A 16,805-nucleotide genomic window follows, 5' to 3' on the forward strand; every position below is an offset into this window, starting at 1 on the left:
AAGCAATAAATGTAAGAATGTTCATGATTAGGGCTTAATTCTATACTCAGTTAAATATATTAAGTAATATAACAACCCAGAGCTGAATTAACTGGTACCAATTCCCTCTCCAATTAAATGTGTTAATATTTTAAACCAAAACTCCAATCATATAATCAATACTTAGGATAATAACCTATCCTTTTTTGTAGTGAATTGTTATAGGTCATAAACAGCCCTACAACCTACTATAGACATTTTAAATTACCAGTAATTGACATGGAACCTGTTATTATTTAATGAATCTGAGCCCAGGCAGTGCCTCATAATGGAATTCACCTGAAAGGTGTCCTGTGTGATAATGCTGCCAAAAAAAAAGTGTATCAGTGCAACTGTGAGGGAATAAACAAAAACAACAGTTTGTTAGGGAGTAAAAAAAAAAAAGTAAGTAAAATGAAATCAAATGGCAGTTGACAGAAGAGAAAAGAATAAGTTGTAAGCCAACAAAGACAGACACGGTCTCGCTGAATGTGTGTTTCAGAGGTCTGATCTGATGTTGTACCCTCTGGACAGCAGAAAAATAAGTTGTAGATCCCTGTAGCAGAGTGCTGGGATGTCCATTATCACAGGTAAGGAAGGGCTGACAGACAACCCTGCCCACAGCTCTGCTCTTCTTCACCAAGACTTTGCTTCAGGCTTCAAAAATGCGACTTCCCCAGGGCTGCTGAGCCTGACTGACTTCACCAGAGCCAGGATAAAAACTTCAGTATACACAGCCACGAAAAGTTCCACATTTTTATGAGCTGTTTTTATGTTAAAATAAGTTAAAGGACAAAATTAGAAGCCAGGGCCTTTTGGAATTTATGAGAAAAAGAGACAAACAGGAAAAACCGTTGGCTTATGCTCCCACAAAAGTCACTCAGAGTTTCACCGCTGGTTTCCCCAGGAGCGGAAATTATTCCTGAGGGAATATGTGGAAAAGAAGCAAAGGAAAATGCTTGTGCATAGTGAGGCATTCCATCAACCCAACATGTCCTTCCACTTAATAGCCATTTAAACATTAATCAATACCCCAGCTTTATCTCCAGTAAAAATGAGTGCCTGGAATAGCAACAATGCAGATCATTATTTCATTTCGCTTCTTTGTTTCTTCTTTTATGGCTGTTTTTATAACTTTGCAACAAAGGTATGCACAAAAATATGAAGCCAGGCCAGCCTAAACAATTCCTAGTCTATTGTAAACCAACAAATTCTCAATTAACCCTGAAACAATTTCAGAAGATTCAACACTTCTAAAGTAATGAGAATGTAAAATGGATTGTATTATCTTCCCTGATTGCTCTACAAAGCACTGTTGGCTGTGCAAATAAAAAACTGAATTGTATAACCTGTGATTTGGCACAGGATATTGTAAAAGTAGTACTTTGTCTTTCCCACCACATTTTTTACTTATTGTAAGAGCATATTGCAGTACAGTTAACATGATTGTTCTTTGTTCCATTTTTTGAGGGCTCTGCTAGCAAAAGGTTTAGAATAGACCCATTACAGAAAAACACCGTAAAAATAGAAGTATAGAATACAAAGATTCACTTCTCACTTCTGACTTTAGTGGGATCTGCTGATTGCACAGCAGTTTTGAAAATCAGACCATTTTTTTGGGTGGTTAAACATGAACTTACCTGCCTGTGTGTACCTGCTCAGTCATCTCAATCCTAAGCACTGATACATCTGGAGGGAAGTGTATGAAACTCTGCTCTCTGATGTGCCAGTTATTCCCTATTTTTGTCTTATTCTACATTGCAATAGTGAAATTTAGTGCTGCTTGTGGACCTTATTTAAGGTATATATTTAAACACTGCAGCAGATGAGTTCCAGTCTGAGGGAATTGTTTGTGCTGCTTTCTTTACAATATCTGGCTTAAAGATATTGCAAGGACAATAACCTAGTGCAAGCAGGTCACAGCCAAAATCTGTCACACCCTCTTGCCCCTACCCTGTCATCATACAAGCCCTTGGGAACTGTAAGCTGGTAAGCTGTATTGGTTTAAAATAAATAAAAAAAAATTAAATAAAAATGAAGACCTACAAAGAAACACAGAGAGGTTGTAGATGAAAAACAAGAGAACACACACCAAAGTATGCACTTGGTCTGTTTGGTGCAGGGCTAAAATGAAGTAGCAAATATATGGAAATAATTTAAAATTTATAAATAGTGACAGAGGGAGATAATTCAGAGAACAGCTCCTGGGGCTGCTCGCAGACACGCACGGTGCTGGTGGCTACAGCTTGATTAGCAAAAAGATCATTACACACAACAGTGGTGATAACACGGACACAGACACCTCAGCAGAGCCACAGCCCTGCAGCAGCCACAAAAAGGATTTGCCAGCCAACAGTGCAATAGCCCAGGGTGTCACAGGACAGCAGCCAGGCACAGTCAGATGCTGCTCTTGGCAAGGGATTCCAGAGCTTGGGAATCGTTCGACTTTTCCCGTGTTGAGTCAAGGGGTCCTGGCTCTTACACTGCGACAGAAAGAGAAGGAAGGCAAAGTGAAGCAGCGCCAAATCTGTGCTGAATGACACATCTGAGCCAGTCTGGTGTGCAGCACTGACCAGAGCTAAGGGCAGCAATTCTGCCAGGCTTGTCAGTATGGGGGGGTTTCATCCTGGTGCGTCTGGAGAGTGCTCGAGCCATGGCCTGGCCTGCAGGGACTGTTCCACCAGAACATACAGCAGAAAAGAAGTGCTGCAGTGGCACTGCCCCCATGAATTATCTGTGTGACTCTCTAGTTAGGCTCTGTTACCAGAGCAGACTGCAGGCAGCGAGCTGACACTGGGGGGGGGCTGAGCACGGCTGGTCTGGCTGAGCTGGGACTCAGACGTTGGAATGTTGAGTCCCAGCCCTGTCACAATGGAATTAGGGAAGTCTTTAATTCATACTACATCCTCAACTCATCTTTAAAGCAGTGAGGATGTATTTACACCTTGAAAAGCTGTTAAAGGGATAAAATCTGTAAATCATTGCAAAAGGTCTAGAACACATAGCAATGAGGGACATCAAAAGTACCGAGACAGACGGAATAGAAAAGAATATTTGAATGGTTTTCTAAAGATGCAGCAAGATATTTACTGGCATTTTCTATCTAAATTTTCATATCTAAATTGCCTATCTCCTTAATTCTTTTTAGGTAAGGTTTAAAATAGAGTTAAATACCAAGATGAGTAAAAATGTCCTCTGTGATACACACATTTATACCTGTGTGTTTACTTTGTGGTCTGGGGCAAGTCTGAAAGTGTCAACCCACCACGGCAGGGAGTTGGAACGAGGTGATCTTTAAGGTCCCTTCCACCCCAAACCATTCTTGTGATTCTATGATAAGATAGTGATAGTAACCATTTTCATAGCATTTCAGTCTGGCAAGAGTCAGTATCAGAAATACAACAAAGCTTTTCCATACACTAGATATCCGATTCACACTTGTTCCTCTCAGGGATCCTGGTCCCACTGACATAACTTTAAACTATTGGTTGACCAGACCCAATATTTCGCCCAAGTATAGCTCCACATTTGCATTTGCAATGAAAAACCTTCACATTACCCACATTGGGAATCCTTGCTCCTTCTGGCACTGGAACATATAATGGCAGCACCTGAAATTTTTCGTGACTGATTCAAGTAAAAGGATAGTGGAGAAGGTAACTTTGTATGACTGTGAGCTCAGCATGAGAATGCTCTTTCGCCTCTAAATGAAAAAATCTCTAGATACAGACATTCTGTAATCTTTAAATCAAGCCAATATGAGTTTCATCTCATTATATAAAGTCCCACCAAAAAACCAGGAGTGACTACCTCTGGAAAAAGCTTCCCAGGTATTTGGGAGAGATCAGTGCAGCAATTACAGCATAAATATACACACTGGGTAAGTAATGGTGGCTCTCAAAGGCAGGAAAACTCCCCAAAATGTAAGCACAACACTAAAAATCTGGGTTAAAACTGCATCGTGGTTTATGTGGGGATGACATAATGCAGAGCTTTAGCGATCAACCTGCTTCCCATCGAGCTCCCCCTTCTCCACTGTGCTCTCATTACCTTTTGCCTGCACTAATTATGGCAGCATATGGCACCAGGAAGAGCAGAGAGGGAACCTTATTGCAGCACAGCAATTCTCCAGCTGAAACACACTCCACACTCACTAATGATGACACACAGCAATTTTTTCTGCTATTTGGTTATGTGATAACGAAGGTAATCCTGCTCCCACGCTGGTGGAGGTTATAAGCTTTGGAGAGAGCAACTTGCCTTTCATATATGTATATTCCCAGCCTTGCACAGCTGGGTCTCTAATTGCCATCCTATGTGGAATGAAAACAATAATAGTAATTCTCTAATGTATATTACAGCTAATGTTCTGTAACTATATTGACATTTGATTTTGTAAAGATGTTTTTATGCAACTTCCAAGACTGTTTTTTTTTAGTTTTAAAATGTTTGTGGCATTAAAGCCTTTGGAAGAATGTTGGAGCAGTTGTAGTTTTTTACTTTCCAAGGACAAGTTGGACAGGTCCCTGAGCATGCTGGTCCAGTGGGGGGATTGGAATGAGATGGTCTTTAATGGCTCTTCCAACACAAACCATTCTATTATTCTACGATTCAGTTTTACTCAGATATTGAAAAGCAAAGTGGATTAATAAAATGTATGAATTTTGAGGTGTAAGAGAACACATAGGTTTGCATTCTATTTTTTACCCACATATAAAGCTACTGCCTAAAAACTTCTGCAGGCCCTAACCACAATGTTGTACAGGTCAGTAACATATCACCCATGGTTCTTGTGTTTAGTGTGACAAAACATGTTTTAAACACAGAAGGGAGGCTTTGTTGGAAATAACTGAACTCCACACACCACCAAAACACTCTGGCCATGAAACAGAGAGGTAAGACTCACATTTATCTCATCGCAGCAGCTTACACTACACTCTCAGGATGCAGTTATTTTCATACTTCCTTTCAATATTTCTTCCTCGTGTACTTTCCTGTTTGGACACCCAAATACACCTTTATTGCTTTATGACCCTACTCAGCCAGCTGAGCTGGTTCTTCAGCTGCAGCATTTTTCTTATCACCTCTGTAATATGAATTGTAGGGAAAAAAATCCTGCATTAAGCACGGTGCTCTCAATAGCAGCCTGTTGCCGGTACTGCCAAGTTAGAGCTAACCCTGATATCTGTCCCTCATGCTGCAGCCACTGCTTAATAAAACATTTCCACTGCAGGTGAGGATGAAAAGGATTTCGTAGCACAGGGAGAACAGGAGCACAGGTGCCTCATCACAGAGTATTACTGAGACAAAATGTAAGCATTCAGTCACCTCAAAAACTCCAGGCCAGGTTATAGAGGTTATAGAAGTGATAAAGGGAGCAGTACTGACAGCACACTAAAGGGCTTTTTCCTGCCAGTTTTCTGCATGGACATTGTGGGATTCCTGACCCTCAAGGCTTTCACAAACTGTCTTCTTGTGATTCCACAGAATCACGGAACGATTGGGATTGGAAGGAACCACTGGAGATCATCACTGACCGTTTTCAAGACCTGTTGTGAATCTTAAACCTCACTGTGTCTGGCCTAAACCTTGACATAAACATATCCTGGTAAACATGCTCTGTGAATACAGAGTTAGGACAAACTTCAAAAGATGCTGTAAAAAGTCAGAAAGGAAAATAAAATCTAAACTGTCAGCTGTTTGCACTTCCCAGTCCCCATATTTAGCTTGCACACTACAGCTGGCAAGCCAAGCTAGTTAGCCCTCTATGCTATTAAATATATAATCATATAAAATGGATGGATTTGAGTTTGGATTGAAATGCTGGTGCTAAAAGTGTGACTATATGCTACATGTGCAACAGGCTGTGAAATACCTCCTGCAGTGCCCTCCTGCTGAGATTTAGATGTGCTAAAATTACTTGGGCTAGATTATTTAAAAGAAAAAAACCTAAAAATATAAAACCCCCCAGATTTAACTGAAATACATACTATTATTAATCAGAATCAATAGATCATTAACAAAATCTAAAGCTTAAAATAAATCACATTTTCCGACAACACTATTGAGAAAGGTGTTAGGTCAGATGCATTTTTAAACTTACTGAAGATTAAGGATTTATGCAAGAGCCATTTTTCAGCTTCATGGAACAGATTTATGGGCTTGCAGACCATCTGTATTTTCACAGGCTGGAAATGTCAACTTAGAGTACAATTTAAAAAAATAAATTAAAATCCCCATCAGCGTTGTGCCACGAGTCACTCTGTGCATTTTTGGTCACAGAAAATTCATGTTCCTCTGATAACCTGGCCACATCCCAGGGTGAATCCATTAGCTCTGCACCAGTGCCTGGCTCAGCTCTGCAGGCAGGGCACGACAGGCTCTGTAGGAACTCCCTGAAGCAGCTTCTTCCTGGGCGACCCCGCAGTGCCGCTCAAGTTCCCAGGAGTTTATGGACAGACTTAAACCTGCCTGTGCTTTACACTAATCCCATCTGAAAAGGCATCCCAGTTCCCTGGCTCAGTGCCAGTCTGGCAGGTGGAATGGTGCAATAATCCTCCCCAAAGCACAGGCACGTCCTTAGGGTGTGCAAGGGACTGGACTGCTCCGAAATCCAGTGGGGCCACACGAGGCTGACAAGTCGCTTTTTAAGGTTTAAGATTTACACACATTCATGTTTTGGTCGGATATTTGTTGCTAATATCAGTTTTCTATTGATTCAACCAGTGTATTTGATAGTTAAAAAACCCCAAAACATTTCAGCTTGCACTACAGAAATGTGCATTTCCAGGGAACCAGGGCAGGAATGCTGTGGTACATCAGGGCTGAGCACACCACTGAATATCAGCAGCTTTTATTAAAACTGCATAAACACAGAACATTCTCTAGAAAAAAGCTTCCATTTGAGCTGCCTTCTTTCAGTCACCCTGTCAGTTTATGGCTAAGAAATAGATATTTATAGCAAGAAAAGGAGTCTGCCCTTTGCTTTGCAAGACAACTTGGCTCTTACAGCCTTTCCACTGGCATCTGTCTTAGGTCAATAAGTCACAGGAAAGTCTGCTCAAAGTGTAATACAGATTTTTCAGAAATACTTCAGCTGTTAGTTGATTTTTTAAAAACTGGTTTTTACAACTGATAGGTTTTTGTTTGTTTGTTTGTTTGTTTGTTTGTTTGTTTTTTAATAGAATATATTTTAAAAGGCAGGCAAAACAATAAAATGGGAACTCAATACTACTTGGTCTATACCAACATACCATGACACTTAGAAACATTCTAACATTCTAATTCTAGGTTACAACAGTAAATTTATGTTTAAATTAGAAAAAAAACCATCTAGAATTAATAAAATTAAACCCCTCTCTCCCTAAAAGTATATTTTCTATAGGGAACAAGTCTTGGCAGGAATTGTTTTGCTTTAAACAAACAAACAAAAATAATGAAAAACTTTCTTACTTCAATTAATTTTGCAGTTGAGTGGGTTAACTGGAAGTGTCCAAGGCCAGGTTGGACGGGGTTTGGAGTGACCTGGTCTAGTGGGAGGTGTCCCTGCCCACAGCAGGGGGTGGAACAAAATGAGCTTTAAGGTCCCTTCCAACCCAAACCATTCTGTGATTTTATGACATTTATAAAAATATAAATGTATATTCAATATGGGTTATAGATATATAATATGTATGTTTTATATGGCAGATCACTGCAGACCCAGCTTTGCCTCCTGCTGCCCACCCAGTCAGTGGGAGCAGTGGAAATTGGGGTTATAAAATCACTGCTGGTGCATCAGCCTGGGGTGGGGATGGGCTGCCAGGCTGGGGCTCTGATCTCCCAAACTTCAGCCCTGGAAGTGGTTCCTGTGCCCCGAGGGAACAGTTTGCAGGTTGTGACCACACTACAGCCGGTGTTTGCTTCTGTTTCCATCTGCAGGGCACTTCTAAAGCTCTGCACCTCCTCTCACCATCTGAGCTGAAAGATTCCTCAGCCCAGCTTTATTTTGCTTGTCACATGGGGGATTTAGCAGGCTGGCTTTCATGGCAAGGCTCTGTCTACAGTGATATGATCAAAACAGAATGAAAAATTAGATGAAATTCAGTTTTTAGTCCCCTGCCACTGAGAAATGTCAGATGAGAAAATGGTTGACTAATTAGTTATTTGTGTGCAGAAGTAATGGGAGTAAGCCCCTTGGTAAACATGGAGAAAGTAACATTGCAACTGGAATAACAAAATAAACCCAGATCCAAAACCTACAGCAATTAATCAAATGAAGATAATAAAACTGCAGTAATGAGGCAGTTAAATAAAATGTTCTGAAAAGGAAAATATTTTCTTGTTATTATTGTACAGTCTTTCAAACATTTCTCTATACTGAAATCTAATTTTCTTCTTTCTTTCCCTTCAGGGCAAAAAAATCCTAGAAGCTGAGGTGTAACAACAACAAAAAAAACCAAAAATCCAAAACCTCATTTATGTATGTTTTAATCAGAAGTGATTAGGGCTATGGTTAAATGAACCCAGAGGCTATAACTATCTGAATTATTCCTAAAGCTAGGGAATAATACACCATATCTGGGACTAACACACTGCTATAATCAGGTTGTTACTGTTAGAATAATTGTCAACACATGCAAATCAGTAAAAGTTTTCTCGTTGTAACAATTGTGCCTCAAAAACTAATCAACGTCAGATGAGTTGGAGGTTCTTTTATAAACTACCCAGAAAAGGTTTTTGGCAGTAAAACTCCATCAAAGTTTCTGCACATGCCGGTTCTTTGTGCCTGTGCTTCCAGCAGAGGCAGCTGCTCCCACTGCAAAACCCCTTTGCTGCTTTCCCTGTTCAGTCAGGGGTCCTGGTAGCTCTTGAAAAGCAGGAACATTTTTACAAGAGCCCAGCAGATCCACTGCTGAAATGTCACTATTGAACACAGCCATGAAACAGCACATTTCTGCAGATTCCAGGAGTTCTTTTTTACCCAGGGATGGGCAGAGGAGAGGTGAGAAGTGGCTCACCACTGAGAGGATTAGCCTGGCTGGATCAATACAGCTCCCCTGGGACTGGATCCCACGCCAGCAGCTGGCTGGGCCCAGCAAGGGGTCACTTCTGCCAGCTTCCATAAAAACTCCCTTTTGCCCTGGCTAATTTTAAAGTCACAAAGAAAACCCCCTTGCCTGGAGGCACCCCCCAAGAGGGCAGGGGAGCTGCGAGCAGGCTCAGCACGGGCTTGCATCCCGAGCCTGTGGGATCCAAACACACTCCCAAGTTCCAGCCCTGGCCATTATTAACTCTGGGACTCATCTCACAAGGAAGGAAGGGGATTCATGTTTCTTCAAATTAATTTCTAAGAGGCAAGAGGGTGGTGAATGTGCTGATTAATCATTTTAGCACAGTTTAGGTCCAGTCCAAAGCCTTTGTGACACTGATGCCTCAAAGCAGAAGTTAGATTGCTGACACCCCTGGGCACTGCTTCAGCTGCACACTCTCTTGCCTCTTTTGTTGCCTTTTCTCATCCTAACTTTTCAAAGAATTACAGTCCAGGATAAATCTGGAAGATGCTGGGACTGGGTTATCCCACAGATGGGGAATAACGCCTTGTCACTCTGAAAATAATTAATACTAAAGTCTAGGAGTACCACAGGCCATTCTTCCTGTTGCCAGAGGAGCAAGAAACACAAGTCACCACAGCAAAGGACAGACCCAGTGATATCCACCATGTGACAATTTTATCACTCCTCAGTAACAAAATTTTAATTATAAAGACCACATACTTCAAACAAAGTTACTTGAGACCTGGGTCCTTATTCAATAAGATTTTTTTTTTCAGGAAAACAAACAAACAAAAAAGGAATCTCCTGATTATATTGGGTATGTCAGCCAAAGAAAAAAAAAAAAGTATAAAAGTGTATTTATTGTGATGAACCAGCATAAGTATTTTGCTTTTTCTTAGCTTAGCAACAAAAGACAAAGAAAAAACGGGGTAGTATAAGAAAGGATGAAATTTAACACACAATAAATTGGCTGTGCATGAAGTAGCAATTCAGAAAGAAAATCTGTGAATAAGTTGATCCTGCCAGAAAAGCAATCGAAGGAGTTTCCTGTGCTGACAGAGCTGGGCCCTTCCGAGCTGGCTGAGCTCGCACAGGGCTCATTTGTGAGATTCAGCTATTTCCAAGGCAAGGCTGTAACACAGAGATGATGGGACAGCAATAATGTTCTGCTGACTTAGAAAAGCCTCCGAGTTTCCTGGCACGTTGCAGTGAGGGCCTGGTGGGAGAAACAGCCCCGGTCCTGCTCCTTCCCTCCCCTTTCCCTGTCAAACACACAGCACTGTCCCCCAGCTCTTTAAACACGGATGCTAGTGAAGCTTTCCCTTCAGACACTCATTTTGATGAGATATTGGTTGCTAATCCTTTGATTCTAAAAGTGTTTTCACATAGTTGACAGGCATAATCTTGAGGGGCAAAGATCCACTTTGGAATTCAGACTTCACTGAAGTAATAGGGAAACACTGATCCTGGGACTGAACTGAACCAGATCCAGGCAAAACCCGGCTTAAACCTTGTTTTTCTCTCACATTATCGCAGTGCCTGAGCCATTACTGGAGTTTTTGCTGACTGTGGAGCTGAACCCCCGAAGGATGTTTCATGTTCACAGCAACAACTGGACTAATACCTGACATCTCTCAGAGGGTTTGTTCAGCGGGGAGAGCTCCTCAGCAGCATCATCCCAGCCTCTCCTGCCTCCTGCAGAGCCACTTGCTGCTCATGCTGCCACAGCCTGGGGTCTCATCAGCCCCCAGCCCCTGTTACACACCCAGCACACACACTCACACTCCCCCCACTAACTCTGTTCCTGTGGTCAGGAGGGTTTCACTGACACATCTCCTGTCTCCATCAGGACATCTCTACCAGCTCTAAACCAACAGAATGCCACTACATCTCTTCCCTGTCCCCACACTGGGTCCCTGAGGGAGGCAGCTTGACAGAAGCAGAGTGATGTGCTGGAAATTCAAGCTGGTGCTCGTATATAGAGTCAAAGAATTGGTAAGGATGGAAAAGTCCATCCTTGGGATCATCAAGTCCAGCCATTAACCCAGGACTGCCAAGCCCAGTACTAACCCACGTCCCCAAGTGACACATCTACATATTTTTTGAACACTTCCAGGGAGTGTTCACTGCCCACCAATGTCCTGTTGCAATGCTGGACAAGACAATGGAAAAAGGAGATGGAGATTGAAAGGCTTATCCAGACTCAAGCCCTTCATGTGGTCTTGGTGATTGTTACCTCTAAGGAAGAGATATGTGGAGCTCCAAATCCAGTCAAACCATGTTAGAATGAAAAAAGAATCAAATCAGAATTATTTTGGTCACAGTTGGATGCCAACGAGTCAGTTAGAAGTTAGTTAATTCCTTGTTCCCTATTTAATCCACTAAGCAGCTATTATGAAAGCTGAATTCTCTACAGGACAGTGCAGGAAATAAAACATGTCACTCTGCTATTAATATTGTAAAAATTAAGGTGATTTTCCTTTTAGTTCTCTTGTTTAGTTTTGTTTAAAAAAGCATTGTTTTCATGATAGGAAAATAGACTGTCCTGACACTTTTGTATCGTTACATTAATACCCACTGAGTGAAAATACTTTCCAACCTTGTAGCATTCATTAACAGAAAAAAAAAAAAAAAAAGGAAAGAGCAGGTGAGAAATTTAGTAGCATATTTGAATGTGAGTGTATAAGATTCAATAAAAAATTACACTACCACCTGATAATATGAAGAAAATGGTGAATTTATTCCTGGCTAATAATAGCACAAAGTAAGGAGTTTTTTTGTTTTCTTTGTGTTTTTTTTTTCCCCCCATCTATTTTAAATAAACTCTGTTCTTCATGGGTGCTGATCTTACAGAAGGAACTTAATTAAGTCTACTTCATTCTTTTTGTAATAATTAGGAATCACCTATCCGAGTTTCATTTGGCTGATCACACTGAACTATACCAAAAACACCCAACCACTTTCCAATCCTGAACCTGGAGGAATGTGTGATATCATGTCACATCTTTTCCTTTATTTTTGGGCAGTGTCTTTTGTTTGCCCAACTCACCGCCTGCCACGAGCGTGACGAATGAACAGGCAAGCGTGATTTACCTTTTCCAACCTCCATGAATCAGATTCTCGGGTACTCAGGGTGTCCAAACGCACTTTAAAATGCAAAGATGTCCCCTCTTACTCTCACGTTTTCAAGGTTGTGTATAACCACAACTTAAGTGTTTTATTTGTCATGTCATCAAGCGTAGGCTGTTACATTTGTTACAGGTTGCTGTGCTCAATTCCCCCCTCGCCCCATCCCTTTCTGCCTGTAGGAATCATCTGACATCTAAGGGGTGATAGAGAACAAAACACTACTTTTCACTTGTTGAACAAGAACATTAGAAGTCAGATTGTACACTCTGTCATATTCACTTGGGGTATTCATTGTAAAATCCCTCGTCTCACTGATGTTACTGCAGAACAGATTTGTCCTTGCACATGTAAATACAGGCAGAGAACGCTGAACAAAATGAAATCCTGCCAGATATTCTGAAAGGCACGTCACAAGACGTGGCAGGGTTGAGAAAATATATATTCTTTCAATATATATTTTAACATATTAAAAAAAAAGAACAACCCTGTGTTTTTCAAGGAAATAAAAATTTAAAGTATATTGTTTACAGGAAAATTATCCTTTGCTTGCTAAAAGGTGAGTTCACACTGAAGAAGCTTCAGTGATATCCCTTTTCAGGTTAGAAAGCATCTTTCTTGCTGCAGATCCTGTGTGCATCTGAATGCTGGCTCTGATGCACAGCCTACAACAAATCTTCTCCGCACAGCACAAGTTTTATATCGTGTTCATCATCATAACAGCCAAGCCCCTTCCAGACACACATTAAGCAACGTGACAAATGCGTGTCATTTAAGAAATCTGCTGGCCAATGATGGAAAATGTGAACAGGTTAGAGGGGAAAGCTCCACATAAGTACTCATTTATGACACAAAAAGAACTTTCATTAGATGTTATGGGGATTAAGCACTGAAAAGACAGGAAATGGAAGATTTACAGTTGTTTGTTTAACCTTAATTTACCACACTGACAGTTGCTGATAAACTTTCTCTCCAGGCCTTGCCTGACTGCAGTGTGGGACCAATGAGGTAAATACTTTATCAAAAGTATTCCAGTATTTGGTCATATATAGTTTTATTTTCTGCTTGATATCTGTTGCATTCAGTGCACACAAGATACAGTGCTCTGTGAATCGAAGGTATTTAACCCTCTCCTATGCTTTTATTAACTATTATATCTTAGTTACTCCATGCTATTTAACCCTGGATTGGATGCCCAAGAATTAAGCCTCTAATACACTTTTCCTGTGTCATTTGGGATCTGATTGTTTTCCCAGACACTTTCAATGCAGCTCCAGAGCATCTCTGTGAGATGAATTTTAATGTTTTGATTTGACAGACAAAAAATAGCAGCCTCAAGTACTGCAAAACTTAAAGAATCTGCTATTTTTCTCCTGAAATGTCAGAAGATGTAATGAAAAAACTCACCTAACTGCTTAAAGAAGGGCTCATTCAAAGGGTTACAGTTATGGAGATACGGAAAACTGTTGTTTTCTTTCTCTACTAAAATCTATCTTAAACACTAGTTAATAACTCAGAAAATTCCAGGGCCAGGAGCAATGTTTGAGTGCTCCATTTTGAAGCTGCACACCTTGTTCACTGCTAATACCAACATTTCTTGGTTTAACCCTGAAGCATTATCAGATAAACTCAGGGACTGTGTTTGTTTTCCGTGTATAAAATGCTTCCAACAGAGCCAGGGCTGAATCTCCAGAGGGGCTGGGCCTTAGGCAGGCACAATTCTATTGGAAATCTCCCACCTGAAGGGAAAAAGAGGAAAAAATACTCTGACAGGCCCCTTAAAATAGGTAAATGTGCAAAGATTCTTCAGGGTGTGGAGTATTCAATGAAATCTGGGGGAGACAGATTAGTATCTCCAAGGTGATGTGATGTTAACTACTACCCAAGGGAGCTGCCCAAGGGATCCCATGGATAATAATTATCCAGCTGTGTGTACAGTGGGCGTGGATCTCTCTGTAGGTGTATTTACCTAGAGCACCCTGGTCATAAAATCAGGACAAAGTTAGTCCCTAGCAATTCACATTTGAGCCCAGAACGGATCTGCAGGCTTAGTGCTGCTTAATAAAGTGCATAATTTCACTCTTACTCAGAAACTCCTTCACAGAAATCGGCATCCTTATTACCAAGTTAATAGAAAAATTCCCGTTGAACTCTGCAAGGCGTTTTTCCTATTACAGTAACTTTGCAGAGCTCCATTTAGTAAAAATGAGTGCTTAAACCTTCTGACACTTTCTTCACTGAACTTCAATTCCACTCCAGGAATAACCATCTGTGAGCCTGAAAGAAGATGGGTCTGTATGCCTGGAAATGCACAGATGAGAGGGTGTCTTGAAGTTGAGCACTGGCTGTAAACAAACAGCAGTTTGTGCATCTGGGAAAGCTTCTGCTCCAAGGTGAAAACCCACTCCCAGGTTCACTGGGAATTTCACCACTGAACTGGGGGTGTCCATGGTTTATTCTGTCCTTATTCTGGAGATGGCAAATTAACGAAATATAGCCACAACATCCCAGACAACATCTGCTCTGGTGCCATCCAAGATCTATACCTGCTTTAGAGACAGAAATGCTGAATTGCTTAATTAGATACTTGGTCTCCATGACAGGATTCAGGCCTAGATGCATCACCAATTTTCCTGGAAAAACTTTGATTTCAGTGCTTGATTTTTCCAGCTTTTGCCTTGATACAAAATACCACTGGTCACTGGAGCTCTAATTACGCATTTTAACACTCCAAATAAATTTCTATCAAAGCACCACTGAACGCTGTAACTCCACACAGACATTGCCAGATGTGGCTGAGTGGGACTCAGAATTCAATGACTTTAAAATATTAAGAAAAATTCCTACCTCCCCATTCCCTGTCAACACGACTTCTCACCACAGTGTCCTCAAACTCGATAGCTAACTTATTATAATCAAGACACTCTTTACTTCTTCCAGAGGCAAAATCCTGCCTTTTCTGAAACTAGAAGAGAACAGTAATGACAAAGTGAGTTATTGTCAAGATCTGACTTCCACTGCAAGCATAACTTGTGACTGATAGATCCTATTGTCATATTTCTCAAGAAGATCTGCAATATTGTTTAGTCGGTGACATGAAAAATGTGCCCTATAATTTCACAGTTCACAGGCATTCATTCTGAGTGCTGACATGGTTGAAATCATAATGTGGCATAATATTGTTATGCAGGATAAAGACAGAGGGTCTAATTAAACTCCCCTTAAATGTTACATTCATCCTTATTAATCAAGAATTCGGGATTCTTAAGGTAATAGCAAGGGAAGTTAAAATAGGTTACTGTGGCTTATTTGATTTCATGGAAGCCCAGATTTTCAATGCTGTCATCTATAGCTTTAATATCAACATATTAAGTATGATTTATGCCAACAGGATAGAGCAGCAGAAAATTGTAAGAAGAGGATCTCATGACAAGTACTGTCAGGAGTGATGGAGTGCAGCTTCAGGTAGCTGGGTTTTGGGCAAAACTATGAACTGTGGATTGAGAATCCCTGGGCCCCTTGCTTTAGGTCTTTAATAATTTAATTCAGACACTCCTGCTGTTTCAGAGACCAGTCTAAGAGAGAGGGACTCATGTTTTTCTTTCTTTGGGAAAGGGACACTGCTCTCCAGGAACTGCCTTACTGAGCCTGGGTGAAAATCTTCTCTCTGCTCTGCCTTCTTTTCTACCAGGAGAGGGTGAGCAAGTAGGTGCTATACCAACTTTTTTATTCACCTTCATCTTTCCCCCAAACCTGGACAACTGCTAGGAAAGGAAAGGAAGGAAGAAGTCAGACAAGATGTTATCGTGGATAAGGCGGGTGTGGGAACTCCCCCCTGTCCCTGCAAAGCAAAAGCCAGCACAGCAAAGCTCAGCACCCACTGCTCAGCTGGGCTTGGCCTCAGGCACCAAAAATTAGGAGGTACAAAAGCAGACGAGGAAAGAAAAGGTCAAATATCTGCCCCAACACAAAGACAGAGAATATCAGTAAAAAGAGAGCAAAAAGAAACATCGGGGGAGACTTGAAGGTGTTCAGCGCTGTGAGAGACACCACGAGCAGCAATTAAGGACTCCCAGGGACCCTCCACAGAGCGACCAGGGAGGTGCTGACAGGCTGGCTGTAAATTAAGCAAGCCTGTGAGTAGCAAAGGGACTGAATAACAGAGTTTGGGAGCCAGACTATCAACATCTGTTCACAGCTCTGGGGAAAAGCATGTCCTGGTACTCTACAGCTCAGGTATCGAAGCTGACAGAGATAAAACTGCCTTTCCTGAGCGGTCAGCATCACACGCTGTCCACAGCTTTTGGAGGACCTGCATTCCAGGCTTGGCAGACATTTCAATTCTCTCAGCAGTGAGATTTAATTCCAGTCATTTATTCTCTTCAGTCTCATCTCAGTAGCTCCCACCTGAGGTTTTTTTTTTTCTTTTTTTTTTTTTTTTTTTTACCAGCTTCTTCCTTCACATTCCTTGAGCCTCTGTGAATCCACACAGTGCTGGCCAGCTGCAAATCATTTTCTGGACAGGAAAAATGGGGCCTGATCTTACTGCTGAGCCATTTTAACCCCTCCAGAGTTACATCACCGTGATTTTGAGTATGAGAAAAGGATAAAGGAGGTACAGTAGCA

General features: G+C 41.2%; 1 protein-coding gene across 2 annotated transcripts in view; it reads right to left on the minus strand.

The window, feature by feature from the left end:
- The window catches only part of CDH13 (cadherin 13), a 423,595-nt gene that overhangs the window by 27,450 nt on the left and 379,340 nt on the right, over positions 1 to 16,805 (minus strand). The gene's annotated exons all lie outside the window — the stretch shown is intronic.

The sequence above is a fragment of the Empidonax traillii genome, unplaced genomic scaffold (assembly GCF_003031625.1).
Source record: "Empidonax traillii isolate 1590-97213 ecotype Southwest subspecies unplaced genomic scaffold, ASM303162v1 scaffold13:size3042203, whole genome shotgun sequence".
Lineage (NCBI taxonomy): Eukaryota > Metazoa > Chordata > Aves > Passeriformes > Tyrannidae > Empidonax > Empidonax traillii.